This window comes from Saccostrea cucullata, unplaced genomic scaffold (assembly GCF_032062105.1).
Source record: "Saccostrea cucullata isolate Sc308-1 unplaced genomic scaffold, CSIRO_AGI_Scuc_v1 ctg1735, whole genome shotgun sequence".
Classification (NCBI taxonomy): Eukaryota; Metazoa; Mollusca; class Bivalvia; order Ostreida; family Ostreidae; genus Saccostrea; species Saccostrea cuccullata.
The window spans coordinates 194,751-211,190 of NW_026924021.1; the positions used below are offsets into that span (position 1 = coordinate 194,751).

The following is a 16,440-nucleotide window of genomic DNA, read 5'->3' on the forward strand; positions in this document are numbered from 1 at the left end:
GAAAGTACAATGTCTTGCGAAGAACTGAACTCCAATAACTAGGTTGTTAATTAAGGAAAATTTAGAATATTTTATCAGCTTTAAAATGTGACAATTCTCAGTGAAAATTTCATGAGAAAGTCCACTTAGTTAAAAATATCTTTAAAAATGTAACATTTTAGGAATAGCTCCTCAAAAATTAATTAGGCTAGTTCAGAGATTTTTGAGCAAGGGATTCTACAAGGATTTTTAACTTATCCTTATAAATTCTACAATGAGCAATCTTGCATTGTATTCAATAGCACATTCGCCCCCATTTAACAGATCTTTCCTACCTCCATTGCGAAAGAGTTCTGCTCAGTTATCACAATATCAATTATTGTTTTGTACTGATTTAAATTTTCGTTTCTTTCCAAAATTCATTAGTATTCCAGCAATATTGATTACAACATGTACAATGAATGATGAAATTTGAGATAAGATATCTTCATAACTTTCAATTTTCAACCAATAAGCAAACCATGCGACTAATCACAACCATTGGACTTCATTTTAATAGTGTTAAATTATGATGTTTAAATTTCAGACCAATGCCATTGAGAAGAAAACCATCAGATCCACTGGGGAAGAAGTTTCCTTTAGGAGATTGAAGATAAAAGACGAAACCTCTAAAATATGTGTTGTGTTATGGCGAGAACTGGCTGAGGAACCATTCACTACGAATGAAGTTGTACAATTTAACAACTTCCAAGTTTCAGATACCTTTGGAACTGATGGAAAAGCAGTACCTTCAATAACCAACAAATTGTCTAGCGCAAGTATACAGGTAATAAATTTATATAAAAATGTTATTCAGACTCATGATTATAATATACAGTATGCACTGCTGTTTACTTAATAGAATAACAAATTCATTTCCAGCGCCTGCCATCTGACAGTATTAACACTGATATAACTGAGTCTGATGATGATGTCCTATCCTCATCACCAAAAGGACTTCTACTTAGGATAGCAGATTTAAAGATGTACAAGTATGTTTTCCACCTTTTTAAATTCATAATTTTTATGTCTAACATAATATTTTGTAAATATTATCTGTAAACATTTCATTATTAAGAAATATGCTTTACCTGTAATAATTACTTGATTTTTTTTTTCTTTTACACATTCAGACTTTTATTTCTGTTTTATATATATGTAGGTGTTGCATCAATGAGAGGTGTTACAAAAGAAAATTGAGAGAAAACAGATGTTCTTCATGTGGACTATCATACACCGACACAAGTGCTGGGAGTGGCTTTGTTGGCAAAATTCTGGTGAAAACTGATAATGAAGTCAACACCTTTACTGTTTTTACACAACAGGTAGAACAACTTTGCAAACTCCTTGACTGCACCACAAGGAGTACCTCACTGGAATCTGACATTGCCCACAAACTTCCAGTTAATATCACATTCCAAAAGATTGACCAAAAAATCACAAAAATCATTGTTTAAACATTTGTTGAAATTTACAGTTGTAATACTGAAACCTGCACAAGTGTGTCATAATTTCAAGAATTAGCAAAAAAAAAATATACCCTCCATATGGGTTTTCCCTAATTTTTTGCTCCACTGGTCAGAAACCACAAGAGCTTATGTGATAGCAAGGTGTCTGCCAATCGTCTGTCTCTGAAGCTGTCCATCTGTCTGTAAACAATTTTTCAAAATTTTACTCCTACAGTTTTTGTCTGATTTCACTATAACCTGGCACAAGTTAACTACACAAAGATGCATAAATTAGTGCATCAGTTTTTAATTTAACTGATTTAACATGTTGCCAATGTTACTTAAAATAGACATTTCTATGAAATTCCTTTAAAATACTACTCCTCCCACAGCTTTGGCCTGATTTCAATATAACTTTGCACAGAAGTAGACTGCATTAAGATACATAATTTACTGCTTTTTCATATCTATGAATGGTGATGCCGTGATTATTAAAATGTAAATCTTTGGCACACAAGTAGACTACACAAGATACATCTACTTCATTTTATTTACTGGTACCTATTGCAAAGTTTCAAATCCAACTGCTGCCTTTCATTTGTAATATGTACAGACCAGTAGAGCTACAGTCTCATTAGAGATTTCTCATTTCTTGTGTTTTCATTCCATTTTAATATTCCTAAAGTATGTACATATGTAAATTACAGTAGAGTACCATTCTCTAAGCTAGGATTTACAAACCCAATTGTACATTTTGTATATACATGTACTTGTACAGTGTAAATGATTTCAGATCTAAGTCACTCAATTCTTCATGTAAAACCAGCATTTTTACTAATCTTTATGTATATTATTCAATATATTTCAGCTTTTATTCATACTGAACCCTGGGAGGGCAATCCATGTTCAGTGGACATATTTTATATTTTTAACATTACATAATGTATATCAGCAGAAGTATATTTTACTTTGCTCTCTCATAACTTTATATGCATTCATGACTAAGACTGGTATACAAGAATCTGAGAGTATAATGTTTTTCTTTCAAATGTTTGTTTCAGTTAAAATGCAAATTATAAATCATGTTGCAACATGCACTAAGGTTTTAGTTAATTTACAAAATTACATTTGTTATTAGTGACGACTTATCAAAAAGGCTATTGTAACTAAATAATTATCTTTGTTTACATCCATTTCATTCATTCTGGTGTATGGTTTCCTTTTTTCACTGTACAAGACTGTCATGCATAGATTACTTCCCTTTCTCACTACCTGATTTAGTCAATCATATATAGTTGTATGACATTTGTTACAAGTCATTTTTTTAAAAAAACATATTTCCACACTTCTAACAACATTTATATAATATGGAAGTTTTAAATTTACTTGCCATATTTTCTTAAGTTTACTGTAATTTGCCTGGTTTCCATGATTTCTGCATGATGTATTTCAAATTCATTTCTGTAACTTTACACAAACAACAGCTTCACGATGTCTTTTATGTAAAATTTATTTCATTTTAAATATCATTTAACATATTGTTCAATATCATGTAATTAAAATTTATCAAGATGCATGAACATTTGTATCTTTGTTTCATATGCACACAATAAATAAGATGCCTGTGCAAAATCTTGGATTTCTTTTCCACAAAGGCCTAAATGTTGATTTTACCTATTACATTCTCAAAAAGTACCCACCTTTCAGAAAAAAAGATCAATGAACACAGACAGTATACTACTGTTAACTTAAATTGAGAAAATGCACTCCTACAACATGTGTATTTAGTTATATCCATTCTCTAAAATGTTCACAATGCAGGATTTGACAACAGATTTAGATCCAGGGGTAGATCAATCTACTCGCAGAAAAGTCAATCGCATCATCTCATGCCTTTTCGTCAAAGGTCGGAAAAACAACCTTGAAAGTATTAACATCATCAGGTGTTAGAAATTATTCATTTCCTGTTCATAGTACAGATGTAGTAAGAAGTCCCTTCTATAGTATATTTTAGGTAATATCGTTACATTGAATAAAGTTAACTCAATATTCAACAGTTAATAGGTCTCCACGCATTTATTTCAAAGTTTGTAAAAAGGTGTCATGACGAATAATTATATATTTGTGGTCTTTTTCTCTAGAAAAGGCCCGAGGAGTTGCAATTGGCACAAAAAACCCTCATATTAACCACTTTGTTAACAAATCTTCAGAACGCACGTAGACTGGTACCCTGACATTGGTTAACGGGCGCAAGCGCTTGAAATTCCTAGCGACAGCGACTGGAATCAAGGGCAGAGAACCAGTGATAAATGCAGGATAGGCATCATTCTTCTACAAGTTAAATGATATCAAAGATTCAATCGCAAAAAAGTCTTGCTCAAAAGGCGTATCACTCCTCTTCCAGATATTGATTGATTAAGTCAGGCAAGGATTTTGAAAAGCTGTTACTTGTGATATGAAAGTTTTAAGTCGCTGTGCGTTTCTGCGGAGTTAACAATTTAAATATTAAAGTATTCAACATTCATATCGCCGGCGAATCATCATTCAATAAAGATTGTCTAAATGTTTAGGAAAAAGTACAATAATCGTAAAATTAAATTTTATAAATAATGGGGTAAATATTTCATCCAATCCTGATTGACAAACTCTGACATAACTGAAGTGCGGAGAAAATAAGTACGAGTGTTAGGCATAGTCTAAAACAAAGACCGCGTTGTAAATCAACAATTTTACTTTCTCTTTTTAAAACATGATCTGCTGTATTTATTTAAAATGAAGTGTATATTCAAACATTTCCTATCCATATTTTTCAAAAATATGATGAAATATTGATTTTTTAAAAGCACAGAATCTTACGACATGTTGATCTAGGAGACTAGGATAGAGCGCGTTTTACAATGTGCCAAACAATTTCCCACCATATCTCAACACCAAAACAAAGAGATTGAATGAAAGAGAAGAAATGTAGTGGTGGATCTAGAAGGAGTTGGGGGGGGGGGTGTTAAAATACTAGAAGAGAGAGAGCAAGGGGCCCCACATGTTATATATTTGTTGCGTTTTTATTAAGGTAAAACTATAGCTAATTCTAAACTTTAGTTTTGTACTTTTTATGTAAAAACTACTTAAACAGCAAACTTCCACCAGAGTTTGTTAAGATATACCAAACCGAGTGCCGAGACGCAGAGAACTATGCACAGTTTAATTGCCTATATATGTAATATTGTACATGCATCATGCATGAAGAAAAGCGGCATTTTCGCGTGCATTTTTTTTTTCATGTCCCGAGGAATCGAGGATATTTTAACAGATAAATATCAGAAATAAAAAAAAAAAAGCTCACACAAATTTCAGTTTCTGAAAGGAACCTAAATAATTATATAAACTGGTTTGCGGCTGATTTTTGACGCTTGCGTCAATATGTTTCTTGTTGTTTATTTATGTTAATATTAATATTTCTCTTTTTTGTACTTTTTTCGTGCATATTTGTTATTCGCATTTTATGTGTTTCTTATCATGTTTTGTTGTTTGTTTGCAGACGTTTATTTTCTTTGTATTATATTGTATATTTAGGAAAGAACTAAGTAATAACTTTTATGAAAAATTATTATTTATCTTTTTTTTTTTTTACCTATTTCTTGTTAACAAAAGAAATTAAATAAATATATCTTATTATTAGGGATGGCAATCGATTGCAGAATTGATAATCTATTAACTGCAAGACGTTCCGACCGATTAACCGGTTAATCGTATCAAAATACAAAATATATTATACAAATGTTTTTTAGACAAAATTAAACTATCTGTATTCATATATACAATAAGATTGAAAGAGATATTAGAAATCAGAAACACTCTGCTAAAATCTTGATCAAGAAATATCACAGGAAGAAATCAGACCTTTCAGTCAAAACTGAATGACATATTTCAGTAACATTTCAGTGACACTTCATTGACTGAATGGCACACAATTTTCAGTGACCTTTCAGACAACATTCAGTGACATGTCAGTTAGCATTTCAGTCAACATTCAGTTACCTTTACATCATCATTCAGTGACCCTTCATCCAACATTCAGTGACCTTTCAGCCAATATTCAGTGACCTTTTCGCCAACTTTCAGTGACCTTTCAGCCCAACTTTCAGTGACCTTTCAGCCAACATTCAGTGACCTTTCAGCCAACATTCAGTGACCTTTCAGTCATGTTTTTAGTAACCTTGCAGTCAACATTCAGTGACCTTTTCAGCCAATGTTTAGTAAACTTTCAGCTATATGTCGTCATCTTTCAATCCACATTAAGTGACATTTCAGTTCAACATTCAGCATTTTTTCAAAATTTTAGTTCCCTTTCTGGTCAAGTTTCAGTGACCCTTCAGTCATCAAAAAAACAGAATTCAATATGGCTTGATACTTTTAGTCAATATATAATGCAGGTTAATTTGGTTTCAACTACAATAAGACAAAATCGCTTTACTCTTTATGCAGGTTTCAGAGATTGCTGTCAATATTCCTTTTCCTTTAACTTGTGATTGTCTACCAACACAATTAATTTCTATGTCATGACCTGTCTAAAAGAGTGTTCAATGTTTTTGTTAAATAATAATTTCTCGAGGTCAAGATTTAATTTTTGCTTAGAAACTAGTTTCATGCTGTGTTTCTATTTTTGAATGCTCTTATATTTTTAATACAGTGGAGCCTCAGTTATCCGGACGCCTTGATTCCTAAGTAATTTGTCCAGATATGTGAAGCATCTGGATAAACTGACTATAAACCAGTTATACTAGACAAAATAACGTTTTAAAAATTCTGTTCCAATGAAAAATCATTTGGAAACTGAAGCATTCAGATTTCTGGCGTCTGGATATCTGAAGGTACACTGTATAAAACATATATAGCTCATAAAAATTAATTTAAATTAGCATGTACATCTATCAAAGCTTTTTTTTTATTATTCCACTGAAGAAATGAAAGAAGGAAAACGTTTACACATTTACAACATTTTATTTCATTGAACCACCTGGTATATGTTTACTTTATTATCAAACTATAAAATTACACATTAACACAGCAAATATGTTGTATTCTACATGATGATAAATACTACGTTAAGCAATATTTTCCATATATTTTAGAAGTCAAGCTTTAATTTCGATCTGTACGATCTTATGTTTTGAAATATCCAGATTACTGTTTTTTTTTGTTTTTTTTTGCATTATTTTTGTTATGAATTAAAAAGGAAAGGCCGACCAAAATACGTAAAAAGCTAATTGTTTTCGAACAAAAATATAATCAATGAAAATAAATTACCAGACCTGCTTGAAAAACTTAAAATTCGTATGAATTTCACATAATAGTCCTGATATTTTCTTCTAAACCTAGTTTACGTGTCTTTGAACATGCTGTCTTAACCCATTTCTCTTTACACAGCATGGTTAATTTTCAGGTTATTTTAAGTACACTTATACATGTATAAATAATGTCGGTCGTCGATTTTAATCCAAATTACAGATACAGTATAACAAAATATTATACTTTCATGTAAATTACTTGAATCTGATTCGTCGAGAAACACCACTACCCGCTGAATAATAAAGTCACGCCCTCCTGCGTAGCAACAGCCAACATTGCTTAACGACGGGTAGTATTACAAAAAAATAGCGACTGCGCGGAATTTATGCGCGCACGGTTCACTGTAATGTGTATTTGTATTGAACATTCAGTATAATATAATAAATATTGCATGTAGTTGAGTGTAACATTGAAAATTTTCACCCCTCGAAAACCATTGTCAACCTCGGCTGCGCCTCGGTTGACAATGGTTCTTGGGGTGAAAATTTTCAATGTTACACTCAACTACATGCAATATTTATATAATTATTATTATTATGCTTCCTGTCAGTTTGTCTCCATATAACCCATACCCTAATATTCTCGAATAGTATTCTAAGGATTTATATAGCATAAGCATACTATGCCGAAATAGTGCACGGTCTTTACTCTATAAAATTTCCATTGCACACGCCAGGAATCGAACTCACGACCTTGCGGTTGCTAGTCCGATGCCTTATCGAATACGCCAAAGAGACGATCACTGATTGGAAGAATTTTATTAAATATATAAACTTAATTTATACAATTGACACAAGAAGGAAAAAATAGACAAATATTATTTGAAAACAGTTATATTATTTTAAGGAACGTTAGATAAATGTGTACAACAAATTAAAGTTTCTAACTAATTACATACATATTGTTCGATGAACTGATGTCATGGGGTCATCAAACGCTTTTTTATATAACGCTTGATTGAAGGATGTAAAAGAAAATTATCAATGAGAATCGACGTCTGCAAACAAATCAGTCTTACTAACAAAACAGATAATAAAGATGAGTTGCTTTGGGAAGAAAATCCTGACTAATTTAGAGAAAATACTAGTGACCAAAATAACTAAGCATGCAACCAATTTTAGCATGAAGATTTTGAATGAGTTCTTGCAAGTGCGCTGTGTTAGCACCGATATTTTCAGGAAAAAGTCAAATGGATTTCCAAATAAATAATTACGACAGTCAGCATAATAATAACAATAGTTTGCATTATGCATGTACTATGCCTAAAAAGTAGGCAGGGTTTGACACATAGTGCACTCGCCTCCGGCTCGTGCACCATGTGTCAAACCCTGCCTACTATTTAGGCATAGTACATGCATAATGCAACACTATTATATAAATAAGGCAGATTTAATTTTAAATTTGTTAATGTTTACATGTTTCTATTCATTTTCTGGAGTAAAATTACATCTCTAAATACCAAAATAATTAAAACTTGTGTTCTAAAATTGACGTCATCTTGCCTTCTATGACGTAATGTATTTTTCACTGATTTTATCCATTTAGAATATTCTAAATGCTTCAGTATAGGGTTCACCGACGACCGTTATCGGTTCTAAATTTTACCTTCAAGCTAAAGGGTACGTCCTAGACGCTTTACTCCTACATGTATCGCGAAGACGCTTAATGAAAATATCGGAAATGGTTCGATATTGCTCCGTTCACCTCCAGGCTGCGGTAGGTTTAATTAATGAGCATAGATTTCTAAAAAGTAAAGATCTTCTGATGAAATTGAGAATAACCATCCGTCGTGTCGATCCTAGAACTAAGAAATTATGGTGTCCAGGTAAAGAAGATGTGGTCTACCACTTTCACTTAAAAGAATCAGATTATAGGAAGACGGAGTCAGGTACGTTTCACGATTTATTTACTTTGTTTTAAATAAACGTTTTGTCATATTAATAGTCATCAATTGACAAAGTTTGATTGCTTCAAAGAGTTGTTTAAATATTGCGAATTGCTATTTTATGTTCATTAATATAATTAAGCGTTTTTGTTGATTGTTTGGCTTTGCGTTGCTTTGTGATTTCTTTTTTTCTCCTTTCAAAATGTCAGTGGAAGAGTAAGTATTTTATTTTTTTAATTTTATCTACATTTAACATATGTGAAGAAAGAATATAAAATATATTGAGAATCAAGAGGTGAAAGCTGTATATTTATAAGTGACATCTTATACGAAATCTTTTTTTTTTTCTCTCTTTTTCTATTGTGTGTGTTTTGGAATTATTTATTAAAATATTACTTATGTTTTTGATAGGCCAGCGGTGCCTGCTGATCCTAACAGCTGTACCATCCATTTTTGAATTTAATGATAAAGAATCATATTAAAGTGAGGAGGTGTATACACCAAGATCCTTGAGAAAAAGACAGAGAATGGAAAATGAGGAGAAAACTGCCACACACCCCGATGAGCCATGTGTCACGGAAATGTCCACAGATCAAGGAGAGATTACCGTTGATACCAGTGAGAGTCAGTTAATTAAGCCTGAGAGGACACCAACAGAACCCTATTTAGAGGGCAGTCCAATGTGCTATTGAAACTTTTGGAAAGTATTCCATTCAACATTTTCAGTTCAATAGCAAAATGATACAATATTATACAGGGTTTAATGATTTTGATCATTTTAAGCTGTTTTTTTCCAGTCTTTGGGGCCAGCTGTGAAAGAACTGAATTACAAATGTAATTTGTTGGATCCTAAAGATCAGTTGTTTTTGATATCGATAAAACTAAGGCAGACAAAACAAAAAAAAAACATTGAACTTTCACTATTTTTGGCATTTGAGAATCAACAGTCTCTTAACTGGTTGTTACATGGATAAATTTTCTGTAATACACTCTACCAGTTGAAAGAATTAGAGAATAGTTTCTGGGTGTCTATGGATGTAATTCAGCAACATATGCTTGCAGATTTTTTCTAAAAAAATTCCCAAACGCTAGAATTATTTCAGATGCCACAGAATAACTAATACACAAGTTTAGCTTTTAAAAAAAGCTTAGAGAGTCAGCCAGAGGATTTTTCTTCTCTGTGATAATGTTTTAAAAAATAATAGGGAACTGAAAAAAATGCTTTAAACATTTTTTTATCATTTATTTAGCATATTTGGCTACTTTAAATTAAAAACTTCGTCTTAACAGTTTTCCGCATACGAACAAAAGCGTTGGTGCATGCAGATTCTATAGCATTTTTGTCTCTTAATCAAAAGAACAGAAAGTATAATATTAATTTAAGTTCAAATTCGCAAAACATAATTCCACGAAGTTATAAAACAAGCTCATTATCGGATTCATACGAATTTAGAAGGGGGGGTGTATGAACATTAAAGCAGTTTCAACAATCCCATGGCCACCAAACGGGACCTCATTAGCTTCACTATCACCCCTGTTAGAGTATGTCATGTCGCAGGTTGAATCACTCAGGACTACTGTGTTTAGACAATGGAGACACCTTTGTCCCTGCGATACCGTAACAACCATACTAAACCCTTAACTGGGAATAACGATAAAGGACCCAGGACATTTTCTAGTACTTTTAGAATAGAGAAATTTCATGCAAACAGGTCCCATATACATGTAACATTTAAGCTTTGTTAAGCTTAATCTTTTTATAATACATTGGTACTTTTTTTTTTATTTTTTATTTTTAGTTTGTTAACTATCCTAATTTGACGTAGCTAGCTGAATTTTAACTTGAAAATCGAAAAAAGTAGTATTGAGACAAAATCAAAAAAGTTAGACTTACAAATTTATTTACTAGATCTCTAACTATAACGTAACAAAACTATAAATTCCTAAATCTGATTGTCACAACCTAAATGGTCTCATTTAATAAAAAAACAAGGTAATTCAGAGAATCTGCGTCTCCCACTAAGAGAAAAAAAAACATGCGCATATCTGGGGTTGCATCTGAAGAAAGACTGACGGGGCCATACGAGGTTATGGATAAAATTTAGTTGTATAATCTCAAAATTTTCTTTATATATTGACTGGAAATGAAAGTTTTACACACAGTCACAAAAAAAAACTAAATAGGGGTCTTCCTTTCGCCATAGGTAGTTGTATAAAATTTCTTTTCGAAAGCTTATAGTCTTATCGAAATATTGCGCGGAAACAAATTTTTAAATCAGAGAGAATTTTGAATTTATAACCTTAAATTTTGATCTCAAAATCAAGAGGAGTTGTCCATAGGCCATCGTGAATTGTGTAAAATTTCACTGCAAAATCTTAAAGGCTTCTAGAGATATTGCAGGGAAATGAAAGTGTTGCAGACAGATAGACAGAACTACATTAGGCAATTTAGCCACATATGATCCACATATGTATTGACTTTTATATCAGGATCATATGAGAATCATATGTATATACAATCATATGAGAATCATATATGGCAAATCCTATGAGAATCATATGATTACACATATGTAAATCATATGAAGTAATTTACATATGATTCTCATATGAAACATCCTGCATATGAGAATCATATGAATATTCTGACAATAATCATATGAGAATCATATGAAACTGATCATATGAGAATCATATGAAACAACGTTCACTAATTTGTCCTTGTTATACTCAGGTAAAATTCATACAAATGTTTTGACTGTGATCATATGAGAATCATATGAAACTGTGATCATATGAGAATCATATGAAACAGTGTTCACTTATCTGTCCTTGTTATACTGAAGTAAAATTGCAATTTCAATAATATATATCAAAAGATAAATTTAAATGTACATTAATTCAAAAGAATTTGTTAGTAATTAATTATATGTATAATTCTACTCTGTTTACCCTACCCCCTCCCCCTCTTTCCCTCTAAAAAAAACCCTTTCACAATTTTTTTCTCTTTTATAATGCATTTCCCAGACAAAATAGATAAAGAATAAATTAATTTGCTTTTCATTTTAATTTTTTTGGGTTTGGCTAAGTAAAATTAAAATAATTCCGTATTTTTCTCCGGGTCGGTTTTGTCTTTTATCGGATGAAAATATATGTCATTTTTGACGTCACTGCTGCAGCAGACGTGTTGGGTGTTTGGAAAAGGCAAGTGATCTCCTAACAATATTATTTTAAAGACTTTTGATTCACATTGTTTAAATATCATTTCATTATGGTTACAGGTGCGTATGAACTCTCTATATACTCTTATCAATGCATTTCGTAAACCTAACGTTCGTGATCTGTAAGTAAGTTTGGATAAAATTTGTTTTTGAACGAATGTAAACATTACATGTTAGGCTAAAGGCATTACTACTCTTTAAAACTTGAATTTGTTTTCGTTTTGTTACGTACTGATATGAAAGTGAAAATAGAAACCTTGTATGTCAGTTGGCGTTATGTAGGCCTATGTTGAGATCGTTATCAAGTCCGGATTCCTTCTTCAACTTAATGAGAAATGTTTGTTATTATGGCCTATAGATGCATTCGGCAACTTGAGTTCAGTGTCACAGTGCTGTTTTTTTCAGTCCAAAGAGCCCGAAGCTGATAAGACTGGCGATTGATCCTGACGCTGATTTGACAGACGATTGCATCATCACAATATTGAAGGTAAAAATAAATACTTGCAATAAAAAGTCAAGGGACATAATTATTCGCCACTTCACATAATTCTACATTGTTTGCATGGCTTCATAAAAAATAAATTCAACTCAACTCAATACTATACTCTAGAAATTTTATTCTACATTATAATTTTAATCCAGTGCACCTAAAATATGCAAAGTATGAATAGATTTTGCTGGCTGTAAAGGCTATGAAACTATATAGTATACAATAACTTTTTGGGGAGAGGGGGGATAAATTGGATTTTTGAATTTCAACTAAAAAGTTATAACAGTGACATCCAACTTTCAAGGTATAAATACATGTGCATGTGTGTTCAAAGAACATCAGCTAGCTAATCCATTGAATATTACATCCATGTATTCATTGACTGACAATTATTTTTCCCCCAACACTATAAGTGAATGGTGCGCGTGCCTATAGTTTCGGGTTAAATGTTAGATATATTTAGGACTATAGAGAACCTACAAACTTGTACTCTCTCTTTTTAATAGTTTAAGTTTTAATTAAATGTATTCTTAGAAAATATCTACTGTGTGAGACTGTGATTATTTGTCTTACAGGTTCAATATACAGTCAGCCTCTCATAAGATAAAGAACAAATCCCAAGATCCAAGGCTTGCTTCAAAGTTAAGGTAACTACACACTGTTAAATAAACTTTGTTAATAGTCTTCCCAATAGTTTGGGATATCTTGGAATCGCAATGTCTGTTTTTCTGCCTGTCTACTTGTCTGTAGTATTTTTTGTCCAAAAATAATAAACATGTATTTGTATCAGAATCTTCTTAATTTTTTGACAATCTGAATTAATATATACTGTTTGAACATTCCAAAAATTGTCAAAATAACAAAAAATTGCTTATTTTGATTTTATTATGAAGCATATCTTTCAATAGTGTAATTGTTTTGCAAATTACATCATAGAATTCCTCAAAACACCTAGTATAACATATATAACGTTAGTTTTATCTTGTATTATATCTGTGTCAATGAATTGGGCATACATTTGTTTGCTGATTATACCTAAGTTACTTTTATAACTCATAGAATTTAAGAATTATTTTATTTTCACTTTTGAAATTTTTGTAGAGACCATTCTGTGCCACAAAGAAATTGTTCAGGAAGGGGAGAAGTGGTGGATATTCATTTTTGGTACGGTACAGTTCAAAGAGACTTTCAAAATGGTCATGGAAGATCAAAGGGAGGACAACTGAAAAAATTGAAAGATACAGAAGGAAAAAGAACAAGGAAATATATGGAATAATTATGAAATGGGGAGGATGTACACAATCTTGTCTGAATTTGAGCTGTGAAAATTTCCCATATTCTTATTGTATGCTGGAATAATCAATAACTTGATTTTTCATAAATTTACAATAGAGAATACATGACAAATGTTATTGCTGATACTTCAATTTTGCTTTGGACACTTTCGTGTCATATGGTATTTTTATACTTGAAATAATTATGTTATGAACAGTATACATGTTTAACTACTAAATCATTTTGCTGAAATCTTATAATTTGTACTCATGTTAGAATATGTTAAATACATGTATCGACAAATGCTACTGACTTGTTTGTATATTTTCTTGTTTAGAATGTACACTGTGAAAAATAAGTTATTTCTCTTGATGAAAATAATTTTATCAAAGAAGTTGTGTAAGCATTTTAAGATATTTTAAAATATTAAACCATTGACGATAGATCATTGTAATGTAATGAATTTTCATCTAAAGCAGAAATATCTGATTTTTAAATGTGTACAAGAATGTGAAAAATAATGAAAAAGAAAAACACATAAGTGTTTGATATGATTTACATATGATGTCCTTTTCATATGATTCTCATATGTAAATAGCTTGAAAACACATAAGTGTTTCATATGATTTACATATGACATTCTTTTCATATGATTCTCATATGTAAATGGCTTCAAACTCACTTAAATCATTCATATGAAAATCATATGTATTTATTTCATATGATTCACATATGTGGATCATATGTAAATCATATGATTTGCTTCATATGATTCACATATGATGCCCTTTTTCTATGATTCTCATATGAAACCAATCATATGAGAATCATATGATACTCATATGAGACAAACTTAAAAAAACACTATTAAAACAAGTATTAGCTTTCCTAAAAAGCTCGTCTGACGTGGTTTGCTTAATTTCACAAAGCGGAAAGAAGTCAATATATATATTTTACATATTTTTTTTTTCGTTCAGTAATCTATCTTTAAAAGACCATGTGTAATCAATACTGCCATGGCAGCTCAATTCCTTTTAAATCATGGTGAAGATAAATTTGCTGAACACACTTTATTTGCAATAACATCTTTCTTTTCTCATTAATACTACGTTTGATTTTATAATATTTTTTTCTGTGGAAAAGGGGTATAACATGTAAAAAAAATCAAAGTACTCAGAAGTACAGAGAGCCGGGCTCATTTACAGAGTAGAATGGATTTCTTACATGAATCACGTTTATATTCTGATGAAAAAATTATTTCAAAACTATCAATATAAATGATAAGACACTGACAGTGAGTTTTTCCATCCTTATACCACGGTCCGATTTTGTCAGAATCAGAATTAATCTGGTACCGCAGCTGAATGTAAACAAACAAGCCAGTCTGGTTCCCTATCCTGCTTTACCTCGTATGTGTAGAGAACTACGGTAACACCGATTATCAAAAATCCTTACGCTAACGAACTATGTTCTTTGACTTATGAAGTTTTCAAAGTCATTACTACTAATGTTTATTTTATATTGATAAAACTTCGTTTTATTTTTGTTGCTTTATTTAGCGTTTGTATTATCTCAAAGGCGGTTGAGAGTAAGAACTATATTTTTGCACGTAACTTTAAAATGGCTACTATGGGGTCAACATCCTGCCTTGAACAGGATCGCATAAGCCGGCAATTGCTCTTTGAGCAATAAGCCCGGCTAATAAATTACCAAATGAAATGATATTTTCAACAATGAAGTTCAGACTACATATATTTTTAAATCTATGTATATATATATTTGAATTACTCAAGTTCAGTTTGATTTTTAACCACTTTAAACCATTTTATGACATGCCATGATATAACAACTGGTCTGTACCATTGTCATTAAAATTTATGGATCGTTTTACCAGTACAATAGTCATGCCAAGAAAACTTACACATTCTATCTGGAGAGCGAACTCAATAAAAGCCGAATTAACGTTAATCAGTGATTCTTCCCCAGGGAGATGTGCGCGCGAGGCAATTAATGTCAGCAGTTTTTAGAGAGGGATCTAAGTTTTACTGGGTTTAAAAAAGCACGTAGCAACGGGGGGGGGGGGGTCCCCAACATTAACTTTACTATAGAAAATGTCCATTGAAAGGTTGGTCCCCCCACTTCTAACCACAGAGTAAAGTGATATCAGAAAATGTAGTATATTGTATGCAAAAAAAAATTTAGAATTGAAAGGAAGTTTGCTTTGCAAAAAGTTGGCCACTAAATTACATCCCCCCTCGTTCTACAAAGCCTCTCTCTCTCTCTTTTGCTTTTAGTAGAAAACTGTTAATCCCATCAACATATACAACTCGACCAAGTGCTTTCAAGTTTTCAAATTTATTTTCATGTAAAAAAAGTATCCGTTATCAATAACCTTTTTAAATTCATTACTATAGTTAATAAGAGAGTTAACCCTCCAGGTTAATGTATACTATACAAATACTAAAGTTTTGAGTCCGAACATTATATTTTATCTTAAAAAATAAAATTCAACTAGTTATACTATGTAAATCTATTGGGTCTATTATTGAGAGAGTTGGTTGCTTGATTTATGAAACTGTCATTTTTCATCGTTTGTATTATTTTCTCACGCATGCTGTATTATATGTGCTGTACATAATTTATGTTTGTATTTTCTCTATACTGTTGTGCGGTTTAAGAGAATAAACTATTGAAATTGCTTGTCAGATTTTACAAGTACGAAAAAATAAATTTCCCTGGCTGCCCCCTCCCCTTCCC

At 31.6% G+C, this 16,440-nt stretch overlaps 1 long non-coding RNA gene across 2 annotated transcripts; it reads left to right on the forward strand.

The window, feature by feature from the left end:
- The first annotated feature begins 11,776 nt into the window (after positions 1 to 11,776).
- On the forward strand, positions 11,777 to 13,855 carry LOC134265500 (uncharacterized). Of its 2 annotated transcripts, XR_009991765.1 has the most exons (4): positions 11,777 to 11,978; positions 12,324 to 12,405; positions 12,984 to 13,055; positions 13,510 to 13,855. It is a non-coding gene; the product is annotated as an uncharacterized LOC134265500 (long non-coding RNA). The 2 variants fall into 2 exon arrangements; XR_009991764.1 differs by lacking the exon at positions 11,777 to 11,978 and having other exon boundaries at positions 12,055 to 12,405.
- The last annotated feature ends 2,585 nt before the right edge of the window (positions 13,856 to 16,440 follow it).